This window comes from Alligator sinensis, unplaced genomic scaffold (genome assembly GCF_000455745.1).
Source record: "Alligator sinensis unplaced genomic scaffold, ASM45574v1 scaffold847_1, whole genome shotgun sequence".
NCBI lineage: Eukaryota > Metazoa > Chordata > Crocodylia > Alligatoridae > Alligator > Alligator sinensis.
The window spans coordinates 515,744-525,275 of NW_005842797.1; the positions used below are offsets into that span (position 1 = coordinate 515,744).

General features: G+C 42.9%; 1 long non-coding RNA gene across 1 annotated transcript; it reads right to left on the bottom strand.

The window, feature by feature from the left end:
• Positions 1-715: 715 nt before the first annotated feature.
• LOC112547907 lies at positions 716-5,849 on the bottom strand. Its single transcript, XR_003091688.1, has 3 exons — positions 5,671-5,849; positions 4,088-4,258; positions 716-2,192 (listed from the first exon to the last, which is right to left on the bottom strand). It is a non-coding gene; the product is annotated as an uncharacterized LOC112547907 (long non-coding RNA).
• Positions 5,850-9,532: the final 3,683 nt, after the last annotated feature.

Consider the following 9,532-nt stretch of genomic DNA (forward strand, 5'->3'; position numbering starts at 1 on the left):
CCTGCCACTACTGCTTGCACCCCAGGAGGGCACAGGGGGGCATGTGCCCCCAGATCAGCATAGGGTAGGGAGGGTGGGCTGCAGTTGCAGGCTGGAGCCAGGGCTGTGTTGGGCTCTTCTTGGTGGGGGCTGGCTCAGGGCAGGGGCTACGGAGGGGGCTGCAGCCATCCTAGATTTTGCCATAGCTCCCTCCCAGTGCTACCACCACCACACATCTGGTACAGCCCTGGCTCTTCCTGGCACATGGGGGGAGGTGAGGGTTGAGCTGGGAAGAGCTGGGGCTGTGCTAGGCAGGCAGCAGCAGCAGCACTGGGTGGGATTTTTGGGGTGGCTGCAGCCCCCCCCATAGCCCCCGCCCCAAGCCCAACCCCTGCCAAGAAGAGCCTGGTGCAGCCCCAGCTCCAGCCCATAGTCGCAGCCCACCCGCTCACCCCGCAGAGATCCGGGAGCACACAGCCCCCCGTGTCCTCCTGGGATACAAGCAGCAGAAGCTGACCCGCCCACCCACAATCTGCAGCTCCATCCTGTGCACCACCCTGCCCCAGTTGGGCAGTGCCTGCCCCTGCCCCCCCCCTCACCATGGGACGGTTGATCTGCCCCCCCATGCCCCTTCCCTCCCCCTCCCCTTCCAGCACAACAGACTTACCAGCTGGAGGCAGCTCTCCATGCTGCTGAGCTGTGCTCCTCGCTGCCTGAGTGCTGTGCTGTGGCTGCATGCACTCACAGCATTTATCAGCCAAATTATTGGCTACATCAGGCCAATGTCCGATACAGCCAATTTTCTTTATATCAGTGCGGATCCGATATCGGATCGATGTATCGGTGCACCTCTACTAGCTATGCCTGACTTTTATGGATATTTAAGTACCTAAAGATGCATATTGGTGCCAAAAGCTATTGGGTATCCAACTCCCGCTGGCACTTAGGCACTTAGACACTTGTGAAAATCCCATTATGTGCCTGAATACCTTTACAAATCTGACCCTTAGTCTTTCTGTATGTCAGTTCTCTAACTATATAATGGCAATAAGAGCACCTCCATATCTCAGAACAGGACTGAGAAGATAAATACATACAAGAATGTGAGGTACTTGGATATTATGGGAATAGAGGTCATATAAGTATCTAAGAATAATAATTAGGGCATCTCCTAAATTATTTGTTTTTTTCTAGCAAACAAGTCCAACACAAAACATAAAGACCTTGTTTGTACTAGGGGACTGTATCAAAAAATCCTATCCTGTCAGTCATAGGTTTAGTTAATTTGGTGGTAAACACACTGGAAACCACCAGAGGCTTGCTAACAGAATCAGTGGACATGCCAGTGGGGATTGCAGACAAAGGCAGTGGGCAAATTTTGCTCTGAGTTACTTTGGTTTGACCTCAGCTGAGTTACTCTGGATTGACACTAGTGTAAGTGAGAGTAGAATTTGTCCCCAAAAGAATAGTTCTAATGCTTGGTAATGTCAAAGCTGATAACCTACATTCCCCATCAAGCTCAGTCTTGAATAGACAGTATTGTTCTTGCTTTTTCTTATTCAGCCTCATGTCACTACACTGACTGTCAAGTATTTAAAAAAAAAAAAGAAGAGTGAGGGAGAGGATTATGGAAAGAGACTATCAAATACCTTGAAATGTCACTTTGTGTCTGTTTTGCAGAAGTGTGCTCTAGCAATGTAGTTTCACAACAAAGAGATGATATCATGCTTAATGTACTTGCTTTGGATCTCAGGTAAATGAATACCTTATTTCAGTGCTAAACTCAACAGTGTACAGAAATGGAATGTCTTCAACTGACTGAATTAATTAATTAAAATTATACCATCTACTGCACTTGGGAGCATAGTTTCATAGTAGCTAGGGTCAGGAGGGACCTGAACAGATCATCTAGCATGTATTCCCTTCCCTCTCAGCACCCCCTAGAGCTTTCCTTACCAACCAGCTGGATAAGTAGGAAGTACAAATACTTGTAGCATAAAAGTCTGATTAACAGATTGCCCTCTTGTAGTAGAGGAATAGGGAGTTATTCCTTTAATCAGTGTAGGAACTCTCAGATGCACTCTCATGGAGCGCATGCATTTTAAAACTGTCATAATCAGGCACAGCAGCAACGCAATCTAGCTGGTTCTTCTACTTGGCACATATTTGGAACCATCCCCCACTGTGCCATCAGGGTTTCATCCTCTTTTCTGCTGTGGAAAGAAGAAAAGGTACAACACACACAAATTCAAGAAAGGCAGAATTCTGGGACATGAGGAGATTTAGTGAGAGCTGAAATGAGTAGAAAGGGCTCTTGCATTCTTGTTAAAACAGCCTATCTCAAATTACTATTTTAAACAAGTTGGGTGAGTTAAAAAGACTCAGCAATCCTCTAGGGTGCAGGCCTTCATTCATGTGATTCATTCTGAAGCAACAAAGTAGGGCTCCAGCAACCAAACTCACCGAGAGAGATTTACCTACAAAAGAAAACTAAGGACTGTAGTATGAATAACAGTAAAACACGTTCCATATTGCTCTTTTATGAATTTATCTGTTTCAGCTCTGATAAGCAGATTGAATCTTCTTATATGACTTTGGGAGTTAGGAAACTGTCACCTTGTTTCAGCTCATTCAAAGTAAATTGTCTTCTAAAGGGAAATAGGACTATTCTTGGTGACTGTGTCAGCTTTACAGAAGCAATATATTTTCCCGGTGTTTGTAAGCCCTACAAAACTGACTGCTTGCAGACAGGCCCTCTCAGAGGTCGAAAGAGGCCTGGGTCACTTCTATTTTTTGAGGCTTAAGATACAATGCAATAATTTGTAATAAATGTTCCTTTTTTATTTAACAAATGCTTTTCTAGCTTTTTTCTTCTTCTTTCAATCCTGTCAGTGTATCTCTGTGTCTGTATGTATAACCTCATTTGGAGATAACGTCAAAAGTCTAAATTTGAGGCCCTCTGTGAATGAGAGGTCTGGGCCAAATGGCTCTCCTGGCCCCCCCTGTGATAGGCCCTGCTTGCAGAGACAGAGGTGCTCCAGGAGGGTGGGGGGGCACTTTAATTACCGAGCCACGCTAATTAAAAGCGCCAGAGCATCATTTATATCAGTGTCTCCATGCTGAAAAATGATGGCAGTGCACTTTGAGCTAAAGCTCATCAAACAAGCTTTAGTTTAAAGCGCCCCACCCCTGTTTTTCAGCATGGGAATGCTGATACACATGATGCTGGATAGCTGGAGCACATTAATTTCCACGCTCTGGCAGACTCAATTAATCGAGTCTTCTCTGATGCGCCAGATTTACAGCCCATTGGAGCAGCCTTGGTGTGCATCTGTAAGAGCCCAGAGAATGGTGGACCGCTACACATGGCAAAGGATGGGCAGATATGTACCTCAGGGGAACAGCACCCACTAGGCCGAGTCACAGCTTAAGACCCTGTCTTCTTCTCCCTTCAGTTTACCTGTAAGATCTCTTTATGACTCCACCAGCCAATCTCCCTCTATGCTTCCAAATCCACAGGGAAGAGGCATAAAATATTTTGAGCTTCCCCATTATAGCGTATTGGCAAAACATTGAAACAGCGTTGAAACAGTGTCACTGTTTCGATGAAACAAAGCGGAACAGCAGTTTCGAATTGAAATAAAATTCAGGAACAGCGGGAAACTACACAGCAGTGGGGAACCATGATAGCAGCATTATCGAACACACCCATTATTTCATGCCGGACACACGTGCTCGTAAGCTTGTAAACGACATGTCCATTTAGCTCTCAATGTGCACCAAAGAAGGGTATCATTTTGTCTTTTGTTTTTATGAGCTGAAGGTGTGAAATTCACTATAGGATTGTAGCACAATATACTGAGAACTGCAGGGCTCAGTGAAAGGTCTATGAGTGGGTGGAGAAGTGCAAAAATGCCTGCACATCCATAGTGGAAGAACACTAGTGGAACATCTGTAGTGGCAGGACAGCCTAGCACTACCACAATGGAGGAGAACACTGCCAAAGTTGATGCTGCTCTATCATGCTAGCAAGCAAGGGAATGTTCCTGAACTAGTGGTAGAAGTAGGCATAAGCTCTGGCAGTATGCACACCATTTTGCATAATTACCTTAATTATTGGAAAGTGTATGCCCATTGGGTGCCAGAACAGCTGACAGATGTGCATAGATGACCACATGTGCAAGTGTGTACCTGGCTTCTGCCACATGTATGGGATGAAGGTGAGGGCTTCCTCTCACACATCATCAGCAGGGACGAGACCTGGGTCCTCTGGCACGATCTGGGGAGCAAAAGGCAGAGCATGCAGTAGAAACACACATCATTGCCACAGGTCTAAAAATTCCTCACTCAGCCATCCTCTGGCAAGGTCTTGCCCATCCTGTTTTTTGGACTGCATGGGGATACTCCTTTTTGACATAATGGAGCATTAAGGTATTCCTCTCCAGCACGACAATGTGAGGTTGTGCAGCACATGGGTGACTGCCAAGACTCTACATGGTCTGGGCTCTGAGATCTTACCACATCCATCCTACAGTCCCAAACTTGCACTAAGTGATTATCATCTGTTTGGACCATTGTAGGAGGTTCTTTGTGGGAGCAGATTCACCAGTGATGCACATGCAAGTCATGGTGCTGGAGTGGCTGTCACAGCAAGCAAAAAAACTTCTTTGTGGCAGTATGAAGCAACTTGTGATTCACTGGAATACCTGCATTGCAAGGCACGGTGACTTTGTAGAAAAGCAATGTGGTCCAGTAAGTGATCATAGTACACAACATAGCTTTATTTTGAAATTGCCATTAGTTTCTGACATGCCCTCATAGTATAAAGTATTGTTGTGGTCCTGTTATTCTTAACAATGCCAACCAGAATGTTAAAAAAACAAACCAAAAACCCAACCTGAGACTGGCATAAATACCATAAGATTTTTTTTTAAATGTAGTAAATTTTAGATGGTTTTACTTTACCTTTTGGAATCTGAAACTTTAGGCTGTGCATTAATCACATTTTTTATGTTTTTCTCCATAGATATCAGGTCTAGAAATTTACTTTTATTTACTTTTTAAAGATTGTCATGACTGCATCCATGAGACTTGAAGACTAACACTGGCACTTGTAAAAGCTAGAAATGCTGAATTCTCTCAGTCTTCTTCATAGCACTCTGGACCTTCTTTTTTAACCTCCTAACTGACAGAGTTTAAGCCACTTTTGACTCTTAAAATGTGCTGATTATTTCATTTGAGTTGTTTATTATTTTACAGTGATCAGCACTGTGTGCTAGGAATTCCACTCACATGTGCATGCATGTATGTGAAGAGAAGCCACCCCCACTTTCCAACAGTACAGCTGAATTTCACATTTTATTCAGAAGTTCCTTAGATAGTCACCGAGGGTGCTGACAGATGTGCAGCTCCCTGCTTTAACTCATGGTGCTTCACAGAAAGCACCATGAGTTAGAATGACCCCCACCCCTACCCAACCGACGTTCTGGTGCTGTCTGCAGGAAGGGAGAAGGGATAGTCCAAAAGAAAACCCTAGTTTCTCAAGCTTTTGGACAATGACTCTCTCTTACTATATTCTTATACTGTACCATGCACAGTGGATCCCTCTTGGATCAAAGCATGTAAGCACTACTGTAATAAAAATAACAAATAGTTGTGATGGTGATAAGGAATGAAAGTCCAGTCACTTACCTGTTTCGTTTCTTTTTCCATTTTGGGTTGTTGTACCAACCTGCATCTTTACAGGAAGCACAAAGCATATACAATATTACAGGGCAAAATGGTAAAAAAATAGAATATATGCAGATCATAAGTTTGGCTGTAACTCTGAGGAGAAACAAAAACCCCACTGAGCTGTGTTACTTGCAGTTTTGAATCTGCACCTTTTGGAGGAGACACTGCAAAGACTGTATAACTCTGAACTAAGATCATCAGGGCAGATTGGGCTTCTGCTATTAATCACGGAGCCTTGGTCATTGTTCCTTAACAGTAATGGCTCTTATTTCAGTAACTTCAGAGTTGTTTCCCAATCTTAGTGGAGGAGGTCTGTCCAGTTTTCCTGCCAAGTGCGTCATGGTTCTGGAAAGTCCCATTGTAAAAAAATCACTGCTCCAGGGTTATAAAGAGAAACACACCCTGTTCATTAGGGACTTTTTTACAGTTTGCAAGTCACTAACTATGTTCCTTTGTTTTCATAAAGAAATATGTATATAAGATGGAAAGCATTTGATAACAAACTACATTTCTGAGATTTTTCACTTACCCTATGCATTAAAAAAAAAGCTAAGGGGTTTCATTCAGCTCTTATCTTTAGGAAATCCTGTTTAATGATCTATTTCTTCTCCCATAGAAACATTTCACACAGCCAGTGAGCCTTGTAGCACAGAAAGAGTATTAAAGTATTATTTTTAATATGGTACTAGGTTCTCGATAGGCAGGCTTGTCCTACAAGAACATAGAGTTTTAGGAGGGGATTTTGAATGAGAATGTTTAATTCCCATTAAAAAAAAAAATCGTCTCTCCATATAGCCACATCAGTAATTTGCAGAGGGGTTCTCTAGATTAGTTTCACTTTTTGAGAAAATAAGAATTTTTATGAATTCCAATCCAGTAAATACATATGCATGGGCATAGTCTCATGGGCTCGCTGTGTAAAATTACCATATTTTCTCACATATAGAATATCCCTGTATATAATATGCACCGTGATTTTGAAAGGGAGTCACGGGGGAAGATCTTCAATTCAAATGAGTGATTGACAGCAAGGGGGGGAGGGGGGGCTGATCCTGCCCCCAAGCCTACAACCAGCCCTGCACACTAGAAGGAGCTTAAGCACTGAGCCAGCACTCTGGGTCAGAGACTGCATACCAAGTCCAGGACCGTACATTTGGTCCAGGGCTGCCTGCTGGTTCTAGAGCCATATGTTGGATCTGACCCCATGTGCAATTTTGGGTCACACATCAGGTCTGAAGGACTTGGTTTGCTGGGTCCAGCCCAACATGCAGCTCCAGAACCAGTACCCAGGGGCAGACCTGGCATGCCACAAGCAGGTACAGGGCTGTGTTGGGTCAGATCTGGTGGACCAACCCTGCATGTTGGCTTTATCTGGTGCATGGCTGGCAGGGAAAAGGAAGGGGACAGGGGAGAGGGGGACAGGAGTGGCAGCAATTGCTGTGACTCCTAGAGCCATGGCAATTAGAGCTGACACCACTCCACTCACCATCCCCTGCCAAATTTCCAAACCTGTGGGAATCCCTTTTTCCTCACATGTAATGCACACCCCAATTTTTCCCAACTCGTTTTGGGAGAAAAGGTCTGGGTTATATATGAGAGAATATGGTACTTGGAAGCCCGTGTCTGCAGGTTGGGGCTGTGATTTTGAATGCTGATCTCCCTGAAGACTGAAGGCTGTTTTACTTTGGAAGAGTTTAATAAGATACCAAAAAACAATGCTCAAGGGAGGTTCTTATGTAGGGTTTTGTATAATTGTTGATTAATCAGAGATAAATGTGGCTCAGTGCTAGGACAAGAATGCAGATGCTTAGACCTGTTATCTAGGAGGAACAAAATATGAAATTAAAAAGGAAAATTAAAACTGTGGAATCAGACAAAATGAATGCCTTAAACTTTGGTCATACGAGTCATAAGATGACCATAACAGCTTTGTGGGGAACTGCTGGCTCTGCATATTAGAGCAGACAAAGGGAAAGTGTTTGTTCTTTGTAACTCCCCTGCAACTGCTTCGTTCACCGTGGCTTTGAAGATAGCAGAAAAAAAGTATGTGTTTGTTCTCCCTGAGATAACAGAGTGTTTGCTAGTTGTCTTTGACTGCTTACTCGGAGAATTTTATTTTTGCAATCATGTCCTGTGTAACAGTCTGTTTAAAAGCTTATAGAAACTGCATGATTCTGTTTAAAGGCGGAGACTTCCCAGGAGTGCTGGTGAATCCATGTTACTCTGAGCTCTCCCCCATGGTACTGTGGATCTGAATAAAAGCTTCTACTGACCTGACCCTAAAGTCTACACTTGTTTTTGCACGACAAAACGAATACATTCAATTGTCTATAATGTGGTTCAAAGAAATGGAAAATAGCAATAATTTGATTGCTCTAAATAGTGTAACTTGTCTTCACATATTTCTCTTTTGCACTCGCAAGAGGAGTCTTTCCTGTCTTTTGCAAAATCAAATTTTTGCCACTTAAAAGAACATCCTAATAAAATAATGATTTCTAGTTTTCAGTACAGATCATTCTGAAGTGCTCAATCTAGTCCTGAGCACTGTTTTCCTACCTATTTGTCTGCTGCTGATGTATCAAATATCATATATTGTTCTAAAGAAGTATGTGAAGCCACATAAGTATATTCATTTTATTTCATTATAATTTGCACTAAATCCTGGATTCTCAGCTTTCACATGTAAATTAGTGATCTCCTCTCACAAAAAAGTTGCTTAAAGTATAGGTAATAATTGGTCCACGTAATGCTCTTATAGAATTCAGTCCAGAAAGGTGATGAGTACTATGGCTCCATTTGTGAAATCATGTTGGCATATTCTTAAAGCATGTGATATCCCCAATGGCACCAATTAAACTACTCACAGGTTTAAATTTAAGGGCTTGTGTAAGAATGCTACAGTGTTAGGGCATGGCTGAGCGGTGCTCAGCACTTCCCAAGAGCAATAAAGCACCTCAGAGGATCAGGCTGCACTCTTAACATGAATCCTTGCTTAGAAGAAGTAAACACCATATAAGGTTATGGGGGCCTCTCTTTCATGGTCAGGTTAACTCTTCCATGTTCTTCTACAATAGTTTTCTTCTCAAGTGTGCTCTCTTGCCTGTTTGTTTTTGCCTTTTGTGTATGCACCCACGTAGTGCACCACTATGGTAAACCATGCGCTGTGCCTATGGCGCAGTAACCACCTGTACTACACCGGGCTTTAGTACTTTCCCATCAGGAAGTACTAAAGCAAGGCACCATAGCAATGTCGCCATACAGTGATGTGTAGATGTACCCTTCATGTATGTATCAACCACCATCATAGAGGCAGTTGGGCTTTTTGTTCCCAGTATTCCCATTGGAAATCTATTTCTTTGTCCCTTTGAGTAGTTAATTTTTTGTATATTTCTCCTGCTCATTCATACATCTTCTAAAAGCATTACCAAAGTGGAAATGCATGTTGTTAAATCAATAACAGCTGAAATGTATCATAAATGTCCACTGATATAATAATTCAAGATGCTTTAATCAATATTACAAAAGCTGTGCTTCACTGATTAAGTATATCTTGGATAAGTGATGAGTACTAGAAACTTGCCAGTGGAAAATGAGAGAAGAATTTACTATACCTGAAGGGTACAGAACAAAGGATAAAGAGGAGTTATTAGAATGGTGTGCAAGTGCATTGATAGGAAAAATAGGGCAAAATTAAGAAAGGAAAAACGTGGGTGAACTTCACAAGAGGTTTCCTTACAGTGAGACAGATTCATAGATGTTAGGGTCGGAAGGGACCTCAATAGATCATCGAGTCCGACCCCCTGCATAGGCAGGAAAGAGT